The sequence below is a fragment of the Zingiber officinale genome, chromosome 5A, assembly GCF_018446385.1.
Source record: "Zingiber officinale cultivar Zhangliang chromosome 5A, Zo_v1.1, whole genome shotgun sequence".
Classification (NCBI taxonomy): Eukaryota; Viridiplantae; Streptophyta; class Magnoliopsida; order Zingiberales; family Zingiberaceae; genus Zingiber; species Zingiber officinale.
The window spans coordinates 82,323,807-82,341,365 of NC_055994.1; positions in this window are offsets into that span (position 1 = coordinate 82,323,807).

Here is a 17,559-nt window from a genome sequence, read left to right on the forward strand (position 1 = left end):
TGGAAACTTTTATTCAAATTGAAATGCTATGTATTAAACAAAATTGCAAAATATGAAAGCAAAGTGTGGAAGTAAAATGCAAATGTAAGTATGAAACTAAAGGAAGTCTCATCAAAAAGAATTTATTAACAAAGCATGAATTAAAATGCAAGATAAAGCAAAATTATAACCAACTCCCCTTTAATTCCGGCGGTCGAAGAAGATTAAGCAACAAAATCCACACTGGGACTGGAGTACTTTTGGTTGCAATCAATTTCTTTTTATTGACCATTTTTCCATTGCAAATTCTTTCTGGAGGTCTTAGGCGGTTCAGTTCAAGCATCCACTCTGGAAGCTTATGTTCTCCTACAATATCAATAAAGAAAACCCCCTCCCACACGCATGTGGGGTAAAAAGAAAATAAAAGAATATTAGTGTGGGTAGAAAATTTAGCAAGGAATGAATCACATCTAATAAAGTTAACAATTGGTACCTCAATGAAATTTTCTGATAAATCACAAGAAAAACTCACCTTCTCATGTTGAAAGGTACCTGGAGTGGTGATTGTTACCTCTTTTTCATCAAGATATGGCTCAAGCTCTTGTTCTGGTGGTTGTACATCCTCATGTAGTGATTCTTGGGTGCTTGGCTCCATAGCACAAGTCCCTACACTTACATATTCAATTCTTGGTGATTCTTAAGGTAATGCTTCCAGTAAGCATTCCCCTATACTTAAATAATCTTCAACAACATATTCAGAACCTGATTCACTAACAACATCTTCAACAATAAAATCGTTAGGATCAGAAATTTGCATAATTACATCATTATCACAAAAAATACTAGAAAAATCATGTGAAGTAATGGAAGTAGGGTCAGGCCTGACAGAATCACTACTTTCTATCTCTCCACTGGAATTTTGTGTTTGTAGCTGATTGATGGATGATGCAATTTGATCTAACTGAATCTGTATGTTCTGTATCCTTGAAAATTGCTGCTCTTGATGCTCACTCATTTGTTGAATTATCTCTCTGAGTTTCCATGTTGACTTATCCATCTGAGGATCATTTTGTTGAAAAGGTTGTGGCATAAAAGATGTTGAAACTTCTTGGAACCCATATGAACTCTGGTAAGCTGGATATGGCTCAATAAATGGTCTTTGTACACTTTCATACCTGAAACATGAATTGTCCACCCAATTAGCATTAAAACCATTTGAAAATGACTCATACCTATTTTGTTGATCCATGTTTGGGTAAATTTGATACTCAGGCTGAAAATACTGATTTTCCATTCCACCTCCAAAATTCTGAAAATATGGATCCATGCTAAAGAAATCTCCTGTTCTTCACTACAACACTAAAAATCAAGATTAGAAGACTCAACAGCATAAAGTTTCAAACACATGATAATATGAACATAAAAGCACTTAAAAATTCAGAATTAAATCAACATGAAAATGCAAAAAGAATAGCAATAAAATCAATCAAATCCAAAATAAACACACATTGCTAGTTAGTTCCCCGGCAACGGCGCCAAAATTTGGTGTCGACATTTTTGCATGTCACGAGGCGCTCCAAATTAATTATTATTGAAACTCATTAAAATTAAGACAACACGTGTAGTAAGGAGTCCCAAGTCATGTTTTTCCAAGGATAACTAGTATGTGTGTGAATTCTAGAAGTGGTTCCAAACAAAATCTCACTTAAACTTGAATACATCAAATTCCCAAAAGTACACTAACATAATTTAAAATGGAAGCAAGCAGTGTTGTTTTCATCTACACATGATTCATTTCCTTCTCCTCAAACTTAAATCAATTAAGCTCGGATTATAAGACCTCATTGAATCAAATAGATCAATTATTATCCTTCCAATTCAAAATCACAGTAAACATGAAACTCAAGAGCTAACTACACTTCTAGAAACCGAATTAGCATCCAAGACACAAACACAATCAACTTCAACAATCAATTCAATCTCCAACTCTTCCATTCATTCCCACAATCAATAAAATGAGACAAAGATAGACAATTAAGAACATCAAGTGATCCATTCAACCTCTAAACTGATTCACAACCACTAAGATCAAGAATCAAATCAACACTAATAAAGGAAAACTAAGTTAGTAGTTGAATATCCAAAACAAAACAAAACTAAACACTAATTAGTAACCAAACATTAGTTGTGTGTTATATATAAGGCAAAAGTTTCATCACACATCCAAGAATTAAAATCAAACACAAAATTAAAACTCAACAATATCAGACTTGCAAGTTAAAACATTCAGAAACTAAATCACAAAGGTAAACTCCATCACAAATCGAAATATGAAATGCAAACAAGGAATTAAGTACAAGCTATCTATCAGATCTCAGCAAATTCAATCACAATTCAAATGCAAAGATAATGAAAACCTAATCTATAGCATTCCACAAACCAAAACCTTGCCGCAAGCTTCTTCACCCTGCTGTCACTACAGAACCACCGCAGAGAATGCCCTTCTGGTAATCGGTGTTGAATCCTGAGCTTCCAACTAATCCAACCTGACGATCATAGCCTCAAAGAAAGCCCATATAGCTCACACCGGCTAGAGTTTACAATGCACAAGGAAACAGCGCTGAGTTCTGGAAATTGCGACACCAATCGATTGATCATATCGATTCTGGAGTTGTTGATGGAATGAGGAAACGGGAGTGTCGTCGGAGCCACAGAGAACGCCCTTCTAGCTCCGGTGATGATGGAAATCGCGGACCAGAGAACGCTCCTGCATCCGGATTGTGAAATGGACAGAGCTCAACTGCACGGACTGGAGAACGCCCCTGCCACTTCTGTGACCTCGGACGATGATCGCCGGAGCTCAGGGAATCACCGCCGATGAAGAAAACTCACTCTCAGATCTGGAATGGTGAACGGGAGCTGTGACCGTCGCGCAAAGAAGAAGAGAAATAGTGCCAAAATCGTGAAGCCGAGCCCAAAGGGTACTGTAGCTTCTCACGCGGCTTTTAAACCTCCTCAAAACTGATCGGACGGCTGAGAATCATTGGAGCTTGATCAACGGTGGAAAATAGCCTAAAATCTTATCCAACAGTATTGATCTTCATCTACGGTCCAGATGTACTCCTCATTAGGTCGGATGGGCCAGATGCTTGACGGATGGTTCAGATCTACTTAATCTTGAATGGACGGTCCAAAACACTCCAAGGCTTGATCGCCTCGTTTAGTCCTTGATTTGAGCCCAAATGTGGTCTGATTTGATCGGGTCCATTGTTAGAGTATACTGAAAGCCTAAGCTTTTGTAAACATTTATTTTGAATAAAGAATCACATTTGGTCAAATTATCTACATTTAGTTGTAGTTGTTCAATTAATTTATATTGTAGATAACATAGTATGTGGTGCCACATACAGAAGATGATGTTATCAGTACCTTATAAATTATAAACAGAAGCTCACGACTAAAATGGAAAGGAACAAACTATTGAAAGGTCGTAGTGTAATTAGGAATTAGTTTATCTTAAATATATAATTATACTAGTACACTTAGAGTGTATTGAGTAGGACCATTAGAGGTTGTTTCTTTTATACTGACTTTATAAAGGAAGAAAGACCTCAGTTATTATGGAAGTGTGTGCTCTTAATCCTAATATAATAACAAGCACATATATTTGATATTTATTTCTTTAATTTATCAATGGGTGAGATTTAGTTCGATAAATCAATAAGCCCGATAAATTGAAAAATGATATCACTTATAGTGTGTGTTGTTGATTATAGAAGGAAACTGTGTCATAGAAATCTAGGTTGATAATGTCCCCAAGATGAGCTCATAAGGATTGTCATGTTAAACCCTGCAGGTGGACTCAGTCCGACATGATAATAAGGTTGAGTGGTACTATTCTTGGATTAAGATATTAATTAAATGAGTTGTCAGTAACTCACTTAATTAGTGGACATTCGACATCTTAAACACAGGGAGACTAACACACTCATAATAAGAAGGAGCCCAAAAATATAATTTGGGATTGGTGCGGTAGTTCAATAATAGTTCTCTAGTGGAATGAATTATTATTGATAAAATTAAGTTGTGTGTTCGGGGCGAACACGGGATGCTTAATTTTATCGGGAGAACAAAACCAATTCCTCCTCTCGGTCCCTATCGTAGCCTCTTATTTATAGAGTACTATACCCATCTATACCCACCTTCATACCCATGATAAGGGGGTCGGCTAAGCTAGCTTGTGGATCAAGCTAGGGCCGGCCAAGCTAGCTTGTGGATCAAGCTAGGGCCGGCCAAGCCTTGATTCATGGGTGGTCGGCCCTAGCTTGAACCCAAGCTTAGGTGGTCGGCCCCATTAAATTTAAAAGAATTTTAATTTTTAAATTTTTCTTATGTGGAAGATATAATTTATTGGAGAGAATTAAAATTAAAATATCTCTTCTATAAAAGATTAAGAAAAGAGATTAGATCTCTTTCCTTATTTGTAGATAGGAAAGATATTTTATTTTTTCTCTTTGTAAATTATTCACATGTTGAAAAATTAAAATTATAGAAATTTCTTTTTATCAACCATGAAGGAATTTTAAAGGGAAATTTTATTTTTTAAAATTTCCGAAGACAAATAAGGAATTTTAATTGTTGATTGAAATTGCCTTGTTTGCTCTTATTGAGATGGCCGGCCATAATGTAATTGATTAGGAAATTTTATTTAATTTTTCTTAATTAATTGTTATCAAGGAAAGTTAAGGAAATTTTATTGTAATTAAATTTCCTTATTTACCAAAGCTAAGGAATATAAAAGAGGGGGTTGGGGTGCCTTCATGAGACACAACCTCTATTATTCTCTCCCTCTTTTTCCTTGGTGTTGTGGTCGGCCATCCTCTCTCCCTCTCTTCCTCTTTGTGGTGGCCGAAACTCTTCCTTACTTGGAGCTTTTGTGGTGGCCAGATACTACTTGGAGAAGAAGAAGAAGAAGGAGAGAAAGTTTGCATCCCTTAGAGCTTAGTTGGTGGAAAAAGTTCTTCATCCTTGGATTTTGGTGCTTGGCCGAAACTTGAAGGAAGAAGAAGAAGGTGCTAGGTGGTCCTCAACTTGGAAGATCGTTGCCCACACAACGTCCGAGGTTAGAAGAGGAATACGGTAGAAGATCAAGAGGTCTTTCTAAAAGGTATAACTAGTATTTTTCCTTTCCGCATCATACTAGTTATTTTTGGAAATAATACTAAATACAAGAGGCATGCGATTCTAGTATTTCGAATTTGTTTTTCGATGTTGTGTTCTTTTGTTTTTTCTTTTCCTTGTGATTTGATTGTTCTTTTCGGTTAACCTAAAGTTATTTAAGGAAATTAAATATTAACTTTATTTAAAAGGCTTTGTCTAGGCGGTGGTGGTTGTTCCCATATCCAAGAAGGTCATGTGCCTCGCCATGCAGTCCTAGAAGCCAATTTTGGAAACTAATATTTAATGAAATTAATAACTTAGGTGATTTGGATCAAACGTGTTAAGTTCCGCAGGAGATCCGAGTCTAAACCTAAAAGAACAAATAGATTAAACTTTAGATCAAACGTGTTAAGTTCCGCAGGCGATCCAAGTTTAATTTAAAAGAACACATGGTAGCTAGGAAAAGGTTCAAACCTTTGTACAAAATTTTTGTACAGTAGAGCCATTAGGTTTTCCGAGTAGCAACCAACAATTGGTATCAGAGCTAGGGTTTTACCTCTGTGTATTTGGTATTAGTTTAATTATGCACATGTCATACATAATTTAGGCAGGTTAATAGTAGGATGTGCTAACTTTGTGGATGCAGGATCCAACTATTATGACTTATTATTTTTTATGTGTGTGATTGGACCCTTGGACATGTCAAGGGCATTTATATGTGTGTGCATGATTGTATTATAAAATACAGCAGGAGTTGTATTTAGTTTTTATTAGGATTTTATTTTTGATCTAGTTACATGTACATTCCTTTTATGGAATATAGGATCGATGGATGTAAATTTTTATTTTATGTTCGATCTAGTTTACATGTACATTCCTTCGAGGAATATAGGATCGAAAAATATAAAATTCTATTTATGTCGCGGATCGAATCTTGCAAGGCATGGAACCTTTTGAGGACCAGAGGCATAGCGGAACAAGGAGCAAGATGGATGCGACAGCTAGACCCGGTGGCGGTGGCCAAAAATGGCAGCAGCTTGGGAAGACAACACACGGATGACAATAATAGATAAAAGTCATAATAGTTGAAAATTAAATTTTTCTATTTATTGCTTTTATATTGTGTTGTGTGTGCATGTTAGTATACATGTTTAGTAGGCTAGCATAGTTAAAATTCCTCATTTATAAATAACTAAGTGGGAGAGGGATTTTAAATAAATTCCACGGTCTCCATTACTGGTTTGTACGTGATGCAAACAAGCTTGCGCGTTGGCTCTGAGTGCCTTCCTCCATATCGGATGAGCTTGTTTGTGGATCACTAGAACAAACTTCCATTTTGGATGACTATAGGAAGTTAATTAAGAGCATGTGATCTTCCCCATCGAAAGGGGCACAATCTTATTAATGGACTTAGTGTCAAGTAATGGTATACACTTAGGCACGTTTAATAGTATCCCCCCATCGGAGTCACTGCTATTATTCGTGTGACCAAAGGATACCAACTATTAATTTTATTTGTCAAAAATTTAGGTTGACAAGATAATAAAATTAATGGGTTAAACCCTCCTTTTACAAATGCTGAATTTGTATACGTCCACACTATCGTGGCATATAATATTCGCGGTATTTTGAGGTGTTGGTTAATATAAAATAGTATTGTTTGAGGAATTAATATTATTCTAAATTTAGAGTTCTGACCAAAAGTTATTTGTGATTCTTAGGATGACTTTCAACCCACTGTCCATCATACTACAACAGAATAGACTTACTGGTCCTAACTACATAGATTGGAAAAGGAACCTGGACATTGTTCTTACTGCTGAAAGCTATAAGTTTGTACTGACTGAACCTTGCCCTGATGCACCCACTGGTGAATCTACCCAAGAGGAGATTGAATATCATAAGAAATGGGTAAAGGCGGATGAGATAGCGCGGTGTTACATTTTGGCTTCAATGTCAAATGTATTGCAACATCAGCATCAAGATTTACCAACAGTGTATGATATTATGAACAATCTCAAGGAACTCTTTGGTCATCAGGATCGGGCTTCTAGACAAGAAGCCATGAGAAAGATAATGACAGCCACCATGCAAGAGGGTACTCCTGTGAGGGATCATATCCTAAAGATGATGGCTTATCTGAACGAAATACAGATCCTTGGAGGAGAAATTGATGGCAAAACCCAGATCGATATGATCATCCAAACACTACATAGAAGTTTTGAGCAATTCCGCCTGAATTACAATATGAATAAAAGGGTATATTCATTGGCGGAACTACTGACAGAACTTCAGGCAGCAGAAGGTTTGTTTCGTCACAATTCTCATATTCACTATGCTGAAAATGATTCTATTTCTAAACCGAAAGGAAAGAAGAAGAAGAAACAAGTTGGTTCTGCAAAGAAAGTGAATAAATCTCAGAGTACAGGACCTAAAGCTAGAATGAAGAAGCCGAAGGGCAAGTGCTTCATCTGCAAGCAGTCAAGGCATTGGAAGGCGGACTGTCCTCGTAGGAATCAGAACAACAAAGGTATATCTCATGCTCTAGTTGTTGAAACATGTTTAGCGGTGTTATCTACCAGCACCTGGTGTGTAGATACGGGAGCCACTGATCATGTCTGCAATTCCTTGCAGGGGTTCCAGGAAACCCGACGACTAACTGAAGGAGAGATTACCGTCTACATGGGCAATGCTACTAAGGTGGCGGCTGTTGCAGTGGGAGATGTCTACTTATCTTTTAATAGGAATAGAAATTTGGTTTTAAGAAATTGTCTTTATGTACCCAGTTTTAGAAAGAATTTAATTTCAGTTTATAAACTGTTTTTGGATGGATATTCAGTTTCCTTTAGTAACGATGTAGTTATTAAGATAAATAAAGTGATTATCTGTTCTGGTGCATTAGTTGGCAATTTGTATACTTTAAATCCAATTTCTCTCACAAAGCAAAACATGGAAATTTATAACTCATCTTCTAACTCAAATAAGAGAAAAGAACCTTCGGAAATGAACCAAACATATCTTTGGCATTTAAGGCTTGGTCATATTAACTTAAGTAGGATTCAGAGGCTTATAGCCGATGGACTTTTGGGTTCATTAGAGTTGGAAAATTTTCCGACTTGTGAATCTTGCTTGGAAGGTAAAATGACCAAGAGACCTTTTAAGGCCAAGGGGTATAGAGTCAAAGAAGTGTTAGAATTGGTTCATTCTAATTTGTGTGGTCCTATGTCTGTCCAGGCAAGAGGTGATTTTGAATATTTTGTCTCTTTTATAGACGATTATTCAAGATACGAATATATTTACCTAATGCGCCGCAAGTCCAAGTGCTTTGATAAGTTCAAAGAGTACAAGGCTGATGTGGAGAAACGACTAGGTAAAAGTATCAAGACACTACGGTCTGATCGTGGTGGCGAATACCTCTTAGGAGAGTTTAGGAATTACTTATCAGAGGCCGGGATTCAATCCCAACTGTCTGCACCTGGTACACCCCAACAGAATGGTGTGGCAGAACGAAGGAATAGGACTCTTATGGAAATGGTTAGATCGATGATGAGTTATTCAGAATTACCAAATTCATTTTGGGGATACGCTCTGGAAATAGCAGTGTACATTCTGAACTTAGTACCTTCTAAATCAGTTTCTTCTACTCCCACAGAATTGTGGAATGGGCGAAAGCCCAATCTAAGACATATTCGGATTTGGGGTAGTCCAGCACATGTGCTGAAACCAGATGCTGATAAGTTAGAATCTCGTACAGAAGTTCGCGTGTTTGTGGGGTATCCCAGAGGAACGAAAGGTAGTTTATTTTATAGTCCTAAAGACCAGAAGGTCATTGTTAGCACCAATGCCCAGTTTTTAGAAGAAGACTATATAATGGATCACAAGTCCAGTAGCAATGTTGTTTTAGAAGAACTAAGAAAGGACACGTCTACCTTAGTACCAACAGTACAAGATGAAGTACCACAAGTGTAACGACCCAACTCCTGAGTACTAAGCTGTGAGCCGGATCGCTACATTAACTACTGAAACTGCTGTGCCGTACTGTGCGGAAAACTGGGTAAAATAAAATTTCTCTAACTGACTCTATTAAAGTGACAACTGGTACACCCATGCTGTTATAAGGAAGGGTTCAAGACCTTTCCGGTAGGGGTATATGTGCTAAGGAGGATACTTGACCTCCCATCTGAGCTAGAACTCAAAGCTAACTTCCCAGCTAGCTGCTGTTCGATCCACGGACCGATCAAACTTGCCGTGATTCTGTGCCCTGCTGGATCCAGCAGAGGCTGGATCGATCGGCAAGACCGATCAGTGTGCGGATCGGTCTGCGAACCGATCCGGCACCGGAGGCGCCGAGATGCCTACCTTCGATCTTTGGATCGGTCGGTGACCGATCCGAGCACTGAAATCTTCTCGAGGCTCTATCGGTGGATCGGTCGGTGGACCGATCCAGAGGATACCAGTCGACCGATCCCTTGGATTTGGTGCCGTCATGATTCTATGAACCTCCGATCGGTCCGGGGACCGATCGGGATGTTCACTGATCGTTCGATTTCAGCACTTTGGCATGCCAAAACATCACACAACAGTTCTAAAACAATGGAGATACATTCTAGCATGTAAGTACTAATGTTCTAAACATGATAAACTAAACAAGACATAGTTACTAAGCTAGAACAATTAGTAACAAGACTAAGTATGAAACTAGACATGTTAAGTGCTAAAACTGAAATAAAAGCGTATAGATCCCAAGGATCTTTATTCCCCTTGCACACACACATCATCGTAGCATCATCCTCCAGCCTCCGCTAGTCCACTTTTCTTTTACCGGTATCTGCAGTATAAGAAAAATAGTATCTGTAAGCCAATAAGCTCAGTAAGAAACCATCTACCTCACAAAAACATGCAACGATGCAATTATGTTTTTAAAACATGCTGTTTGAAACCTAAACTAAGCATGCAAGCATGGCATGGCATGGTATCACACAAAGCATGGCATAACATATAAACTGAACCTGAAATTGAACTAGTCATGCATATATCTAAATTTGTACACGAACTCAAATCATGTAAACTGAACCTGAACTGAACTGAATGCTAAATTAGTGTTCTCATCACTGGTTTCAAATTTGAAAACTATACATATAATAGATGAAAATACTAAACATGCTGTTGGGCCCTGGCAACTGTACTTACTATGCGCGCATCCGTTCCGAATCCAGCAGGGTTACTAGGTTATCTGAACCTAGGGACGACTGTGGGAGTCCAGCCCATGGATATCTGATCCAAGTACAGTGCCAACTGAATAAAAGTAAAATACTGAATACTGTTTTATTTTACTTTGCTGTTCTAGGTTATCTGAACCTAGAGCTAGGTTATCTGAACCTAGAGGCTACTGTGGGAGCCCACCCAATGGATATCTGATCCATTAGCTGTAATATCTGATAATAAACTGAGTAAAATGTTTCTAATTCATTTTACATGCTGTTAGGACGCCTATTGGTGCATCCTTAGGAACTGAGCATTCTACCGAACGCTTGGTGTGCACTAAAAGCACACCCTAAAACCGAAAACTGTAAAATTACTGAACTAATGCCAAAACTAACAAGCGAGAGCAATTATACTGCAGGTGAGGGGTTTCTTACCTCAATCGCAAGGTTTTCTTACGATTTATCCGCTAGGTTTTTCCGGAAAACTGCTCCGCTCGACGAACCGCTTACGTCCTCGCGTTCCTCTCGCGGAGAAGAACCGACTTCGTGCGGGTGTTGTCACACGACCCTAGGGACGGAGCCCTAGGTTTCCCGTGCTTTGTTTTGCTGCGCCGAGAGAAAGAAACGGGAGAGGGAGAGGGTCTCGGTGAGGGTTTGGAGAAGGTCACGAACCAATTAGAAATAAACCAACCCACTTAAACCTCCTATTTATATCATGTGGTAATTCCGGTCCAACTCTAATATAAATATAAATGTTTCTCCTTTCTCTCAGCACGGCCCTGCTGGGTTCACTGGTTACTAACATTATCCCTTAAACCATAGGTCTCGGGTTCGACTCCCGCTTAGGCCGTTTTCGTTTCCAATTCTTTTTGCTACTTCCGATACTCGTAAAATTCCGGAAAAATATCTAAAAATTACACAAAAATCATAGAATAATTCTAAAATAAATTCGGGAATTTTTCGGACTTTACAACAAGAGACTGCAACACGTGTCACACATGATACACAACCACAGACTGTGCCTCGTCATAGTGGGAGGGTTGTTAGGCAGCCTGATAGATTCATGTTTTTGGGAGAGTCTTCGGACTTGATCCCGAGTAAACATGAACTTGATCCCAGACATATGACGAAGCACTCCAAGATATAGATATAGCATCTTGGCAAAAGGCAATGAATTCTGAAATAGAGTCTATGTACTCTAATAAGGTCTAGGAGCTCGTAGAACCACCTGATGGTGTAAAAGCCGTTGGATGCAAGTGGATCTACAAAAGGAAAAGAGGGACAGACGGGAAGGTAGAAACCTTCAAAGCTAGGCTTGTTGTGAAAGGGTACACTCAGAAAGAGGGAATCGATTATGAGGAGACCTTTTCACTGGTAGCCATGCTTAAGTCTATCCTGATACTCTTATCCATTGCTGCTCATATGGATTATGAGATTTGGCAAATGGATATCAAGACAGCTTTCCTTAATGGAAGTCTTGAAAAGAACATCCATATGAAGCAACCAGAAGGGTTCATTGAAAAAGGCAAAGAACATCTAGTGTGCAAGCTCAATCGGTCCATTTATGGACTGAAGCAAGCTTCAAGGTCTTGGAACATCCGGTTCAATGAAGTAATCCAGTCATATGGATTTATTCAGTGTCCGGATGAGTCTTGTGTATACAAGAAGTGTAACGGAAATGTGGTGGTATTTCTTGTACTATACGTAGATGATATTTTGTTAATTGGCAACAATGTCAAGATATTATCGGATGTAAGGGTATGGTTGTCCAAACAATTTGATATGAAGGACTTAGGAGATTGTGCACACATTCTTGGAATCAAAGTTATAAGGGATCACAAGAAAAGAATGTTGTGTCTGTCCCAAGCTTCATATATAGATACAATCCTTGCTCGTTTTAGCATGCAAGATTCCAAGAAAGGTTTTTTACCTTTTAGGCATGGAGTAGCTCTATCTAAAGAGATGTCTCCAAAGACATCAAAGGAGATAGAGGACATGAAAGCAGTTCCTTATGCTTCGGTTGTAGGAAGCCTAATGTATGCAATGCTATGTACGAGACATGATATCTGTTTTACCGTGGGCATGGTTAGCAGATATCAGAGTAACCCTGGACAAGGACATTGGACTGCGGTAAAGCATATATTAAAGTACATGAGAAGGACTAGAGATTATATGCTAGTTTACCAAGCAGACGATTTACTCCCTGTGGGTTACACGGATTCAGATTTCCAATCAGATAGGGACAACAGTAAGTCTACATCAGGCTATGTGTTTACTTTGGGAGGTGCGTTTCGAACTCAACCTTGGAAGCTGAGTATGTAGCAGCCTCTGAGGCGGCTAAAGAAGCAGTATGGCTCAGAAACTTTCTAATGGACTTAGATGTGATTCCTGGTTTGCCCAAAATCATCACAATTTATTGTGATAATAGTGGTGCAGTTGCAAACTCGAAGGAACCACGAGCCCATAAGGCAAGTAAACATATAGAGCGCAAGTACCACCTGATACGAGATATCGTGAAGCGAGGAGAAGTTGTCATCGCCAAGATTGCATCAGCAGATAACCTGGCAGATCCTTTCACTAAGGCCCTTCCAGCAAAAGATTTCGATCGGCATGTGGAGGGAATGGGAATCAGATGTATGGCAGAAGATATGACAGCTTAGACATTAGTATAAGTGGGAGATTGTTAGAGTGTATACTGAAAGCCTAAGCTTTTGTAAATATTTATTTTGAATAAAGAATCACATTTGGTCAAATTGTCTACATATAGTTGTAGTTGTTCAATTAATTTATATTGTAGATAACATAGTATGTGGTGCCACATACAGAAGATGATGTTATCAGTACCTTATAAATTATAAACAGAAGCTCATGACCAAAATGGAAAGGAACAAACTATTGGAAGGTCGTAGTGTAATTAGGAATTAGTTTATCTTAACTATATAATTACACTAGTACACTTAGAGTATATTGAGTAGGACTATTAGAGGTTGTTTCTTTTATACTGACTTTATAAAGGAACAAAGACCCCAGTTATTATGGAAGTGTGTGCTCTTAATCCTAATATAATAACAAGCACATATATTTGATATTTATTTCTTTAATTTATCAATGGGTGAGATTTAGTTCGATAAATCAATAAGCCCGATAAGTTGGGAAATGATATCACTTATAGTGTGTGTTGTTGATTATAGAAGGAAACTGTGTCATAGAAATCTAGGTTGATAATGTCCCCAAGATGAGCTCATAAGGATTGTCATGTTAAACCCTGTAGGTGGACTCAGTCCGACATGATAATAAAGTTGAGTGGTACTATTCTTGGATTAAGATATTAATTAAATGAGTTGTCAGTAACTCACTTAATTAGTGGACATTCGACATCTTAAACACAGGGAGACTAACACACTCATAATAAGAAGGAGCCCAAAAATGTAATTTGGGATTGGTGCGGTAGTTCAATAATAGTTCTCTAGTGGAATGAATTATTATTGATAAAATTAAGTTGTGTGTTCGGGGCGAACACGGGATGCTTAATTTTATCGGGAGACCAAAACTAATTCCTCCTCTCGGTCCCTATCGTAGCCTCTTATTTATAGAGTATTATACCCACCTATACCCACCTTCATACTCATGATAAGGGGGCCGACCAAGCTAGCTTGTGGATCAAGCTAGGGCCGACCAAGCCTTGATTCATGGGTGGCCGGCCCTAGCTTGAACCCAAGCTTAGGTGGCCGGCCCCATTAAATTTAAAAGAATTTTAATTTTTAAATTTTTTTTATGTGGAAGATATAATTTATTGGAGAGAATTAAAATTAAAATATCTCTTCTACAAAAGATTAAGAAAAGAGATTAGATCTCTTTCCTTATTTGTAAATAGGAAAGATATTTTATTTTTTCTCTTTGTAAATTATTCACATGTTGAAAAATTAAAATTATAGAAATTTCTTTTTATCAACCATGAAGGGATTTTAAAGGGAAATTTTATTTTTTTTAAATTTCTGAAGACAAATAAGGAATTTTAATTGTTGATTGAAATTGCCTTGTTTGCTTTTATTGAGGTGGCCGGCCATAATGTAATTGATTAGGAAATTTATTTAATTTTTCTTAATTAATTGTTATCAAGGAAAGTTAAGGAAATTTTATTGTAATTAAATTTCCTTATTTACCAAAACTAAGGAATATAAAAGAGGGGGTTGGGGTGACTTCATGAGACACAACCTCTATTATTCTCTCCCTCTTTTTCCTTGGTGTTGTGGCCGGCCATCCTCTCTCCCTCTCTTCCTCTTTGTGGTGGCCGAAACTCTTCCTTGCTTGGAGCTTTTGTGGTGGCCGGATACTACTTGGAGAAGAAGAAGAAGAAGGAGAGAAAGCTTGCATCCCTTGGAGCTTAGTTGGTGGAAAAAGTTCTTCATCCTTAGATTTTGGTGCTTGGCCGAAACTTGAAGGAAGAAGAAGAAGGTGCTAGGTGGTCCTCATCTTGGAAGATCGTTGCCCACACAACGTCCGAGGTTAGAAGAGGAATACGGTAGAAGATCAAGAGGTCTTTCTAAAAGGTATAACTAGTATTTTTCCTTTCCGCATCATACTAGTTATTTTTGGAAATAATACCAAATACAAGAGGCATGAGATTCTAGTATTTCGAATTTATTTTTCGATGTTGTGTTCTTTTGTTTTTTCTTTTCCTTGTGATTTGATTGTTCTTTTCGGTTGACCTAAAGTTATTTAAGGAAATTAAATATTAACTTTCCTTAAAAGGCTTTTGTCTAGGCGGTGGTGGTTGTTCCCCTATCCAAGAAGGCCATGTGCCTCGCCATGCAGTCCTGAAAGCCAATTTTGGAAACTAATATTTAATGAAATTAATAACTTAGGTGATTTGGATCGAACGTGTTAAGTTCTGCAGGAGATCCGAGTCTAAACCTAAAAGAACAAATAGATTAAACTTTGGATCAAACGTGTTAAGTTCCGCAGGCGATCCAAGTTTAATTTAAAAGAACACATGGTAGCTAGGAAAAGGTTCAGACCTTTGTACAAAATTTTTGTACAGTGGAACCATTAGGTTTTCCGAGTAGCAACCAACATCCATGACCCTTTTGATGCCTACAAAATAAGAATAAAATATTAGCATCAAATACCATAATTATAAGTTAATTTGCAATTAAGTCCAAATTCAAATGCAATTATGAAATATGATGTAAATGTGAGATTACGCTATAAAAAGACCATTAAAAATGTGCATTATGAATCAAGATAATATAGCCAAAATCATGGTTATCACCCTCATCGCCTAAAGTTTATCCCCAAAACTCATCGTGTGAGAAATATTTCAAAAGAATTTCATTGATAGTAGATCGGTGGCCCACGGTGTCTTCGTCAATCAATTTCATCGTGATGACTTATTTCTCATCCAAATCTTTGCCTCCATTGTAAGTATTGTGTTAGGGTTTAAAGTTTTGATTCTTCTCATTTTGTTTAAGGGTTTGAATTTTTAGGGTTTTGATTCATCTCCTAACTACTACAATGGTGTTTAATGATTACAGGTCTTTAGATTAAAGAGTTACTTTGAGCGAATAGAGGGTTTAAACAAGTTTATCTTTATTGTAGCAGATACTGTCATGTAGGCTGTTATAACGTAGTTAAACCCTAATGATTGATACAATGTGGTTAAACCCTACAGTCCCGATTGTCTTCTCATTATTGTAGCAGCTACTTAACCCTAACTACTACAACATGATCAGTACCAATGTTGTAGCAGCTACTAATTATTGGTACCCCAAGGTTGTTTTGATGTGATCACACAAGTTAAGTTAGGTTCTGTTGTGTTTAACCCTGTGTCTAAGTGTACAGAAACTTAGGAGCACAGGAAGTCGAGCAAAAGATGCAATGTTACGGAAGAGTACACCGGCAGACGAGAAGGGACCGTACGATGTTTCCGAGGGACAAGAAGCTCAAAACGGAAGATTGCTTGAGGAGCAAAAGACGCAGCTAGTGACAAGGTCGACACGGGAGAGAGCCGATGGGCTCGGTGCATCTAAGGGATAAAGCTGTGGAAGAGTACACTGGTGGACGAGAAGGAAGCATGCGACGATTCCGAGGTACGAGAAGCCGGAGCGGAAGCTTGCTCGAGGAGAAGGTCGGAAGCTGGGTTCAAGTGAGTCCTATTCCGGATGGCTGAAATTACCCAAGCGAGCGGAGCCGGAGCGGAAGACCCGGAATGAGGCGAGCAGCATTAGAGCAGAGAGCCCGGACTGAAAAAGTCAACCTTGTTGACTTTAAGGGTCCGGGCACCCAAAACCTGATTGTATCCAGATCGTGTTTGACCGTGATCCATTACGAAGGGGATAAAATTTTATCCCCCTCCAGGCGCCTAGAACCCTTCTAGGCATCCCGACCAAGGCTATATATACAGCCTTAGTCCAGAAGCTTAACAACAACAAGCAATTTGATTTCCAACACTTGTGCGCTTTACTTTGTTAGTTTAGCTTCATCTTTTTATGGTTTCACTATTGTAAGAGGTTTCTCCGCCTGAACGAGATACTTAGTGCGATTCATTTCCTTGGATTAACAACCTCCCCAGTTGTAACCAAGTAAAATCTGTGAGCCTCGTCCTTTAGTTTATTTTCTTTATTTTATTTTACGTAAGTATTCTTTTAAGTCCGAGAAGGGTTTCTGTTTATTTTGTGCAGAACTATTCAACCCCCCTTCTAGCCAGCCACCGGGTCCCAACACTAATCACATTGTACTACCTAGGAGAAATTATAGACATTGTAATTATCCTATTATGGTTAAAAAATAATAGTGCAATGTATCATATTATGGGTGAAAACTAACTGCATTCTAATGAAGCCAACTGAGTATCACTAAGATCTTATGTATTTGTTTGACATAATTAAATGGAGAGTAAGAGAACCTCTACTTCCCGTGCATATCATAAAAAAGTGCATTGGAAAAGTAATTAACTTTATTTCAAGGGTTTTTTATCATCACTATACATAAACGATCGATAGATAGAGTTGATCAATGGAAGTCCATTTGCTTGGGCTGTAACCATGCTTGAAATTTTAAATATTCGAAGCCTTATTCAAAATATGTTTGACAATTGGGTTGTTAAAGTTAGATGTTTTTGTAGGATCAAAAGAGTGTGATAGAGGGGGGGTGAAGATTGCACTTTTAAAAACTTTTCTTTTCGTGTTTTAAAGATAATCAGGATATGCAGCGGAAA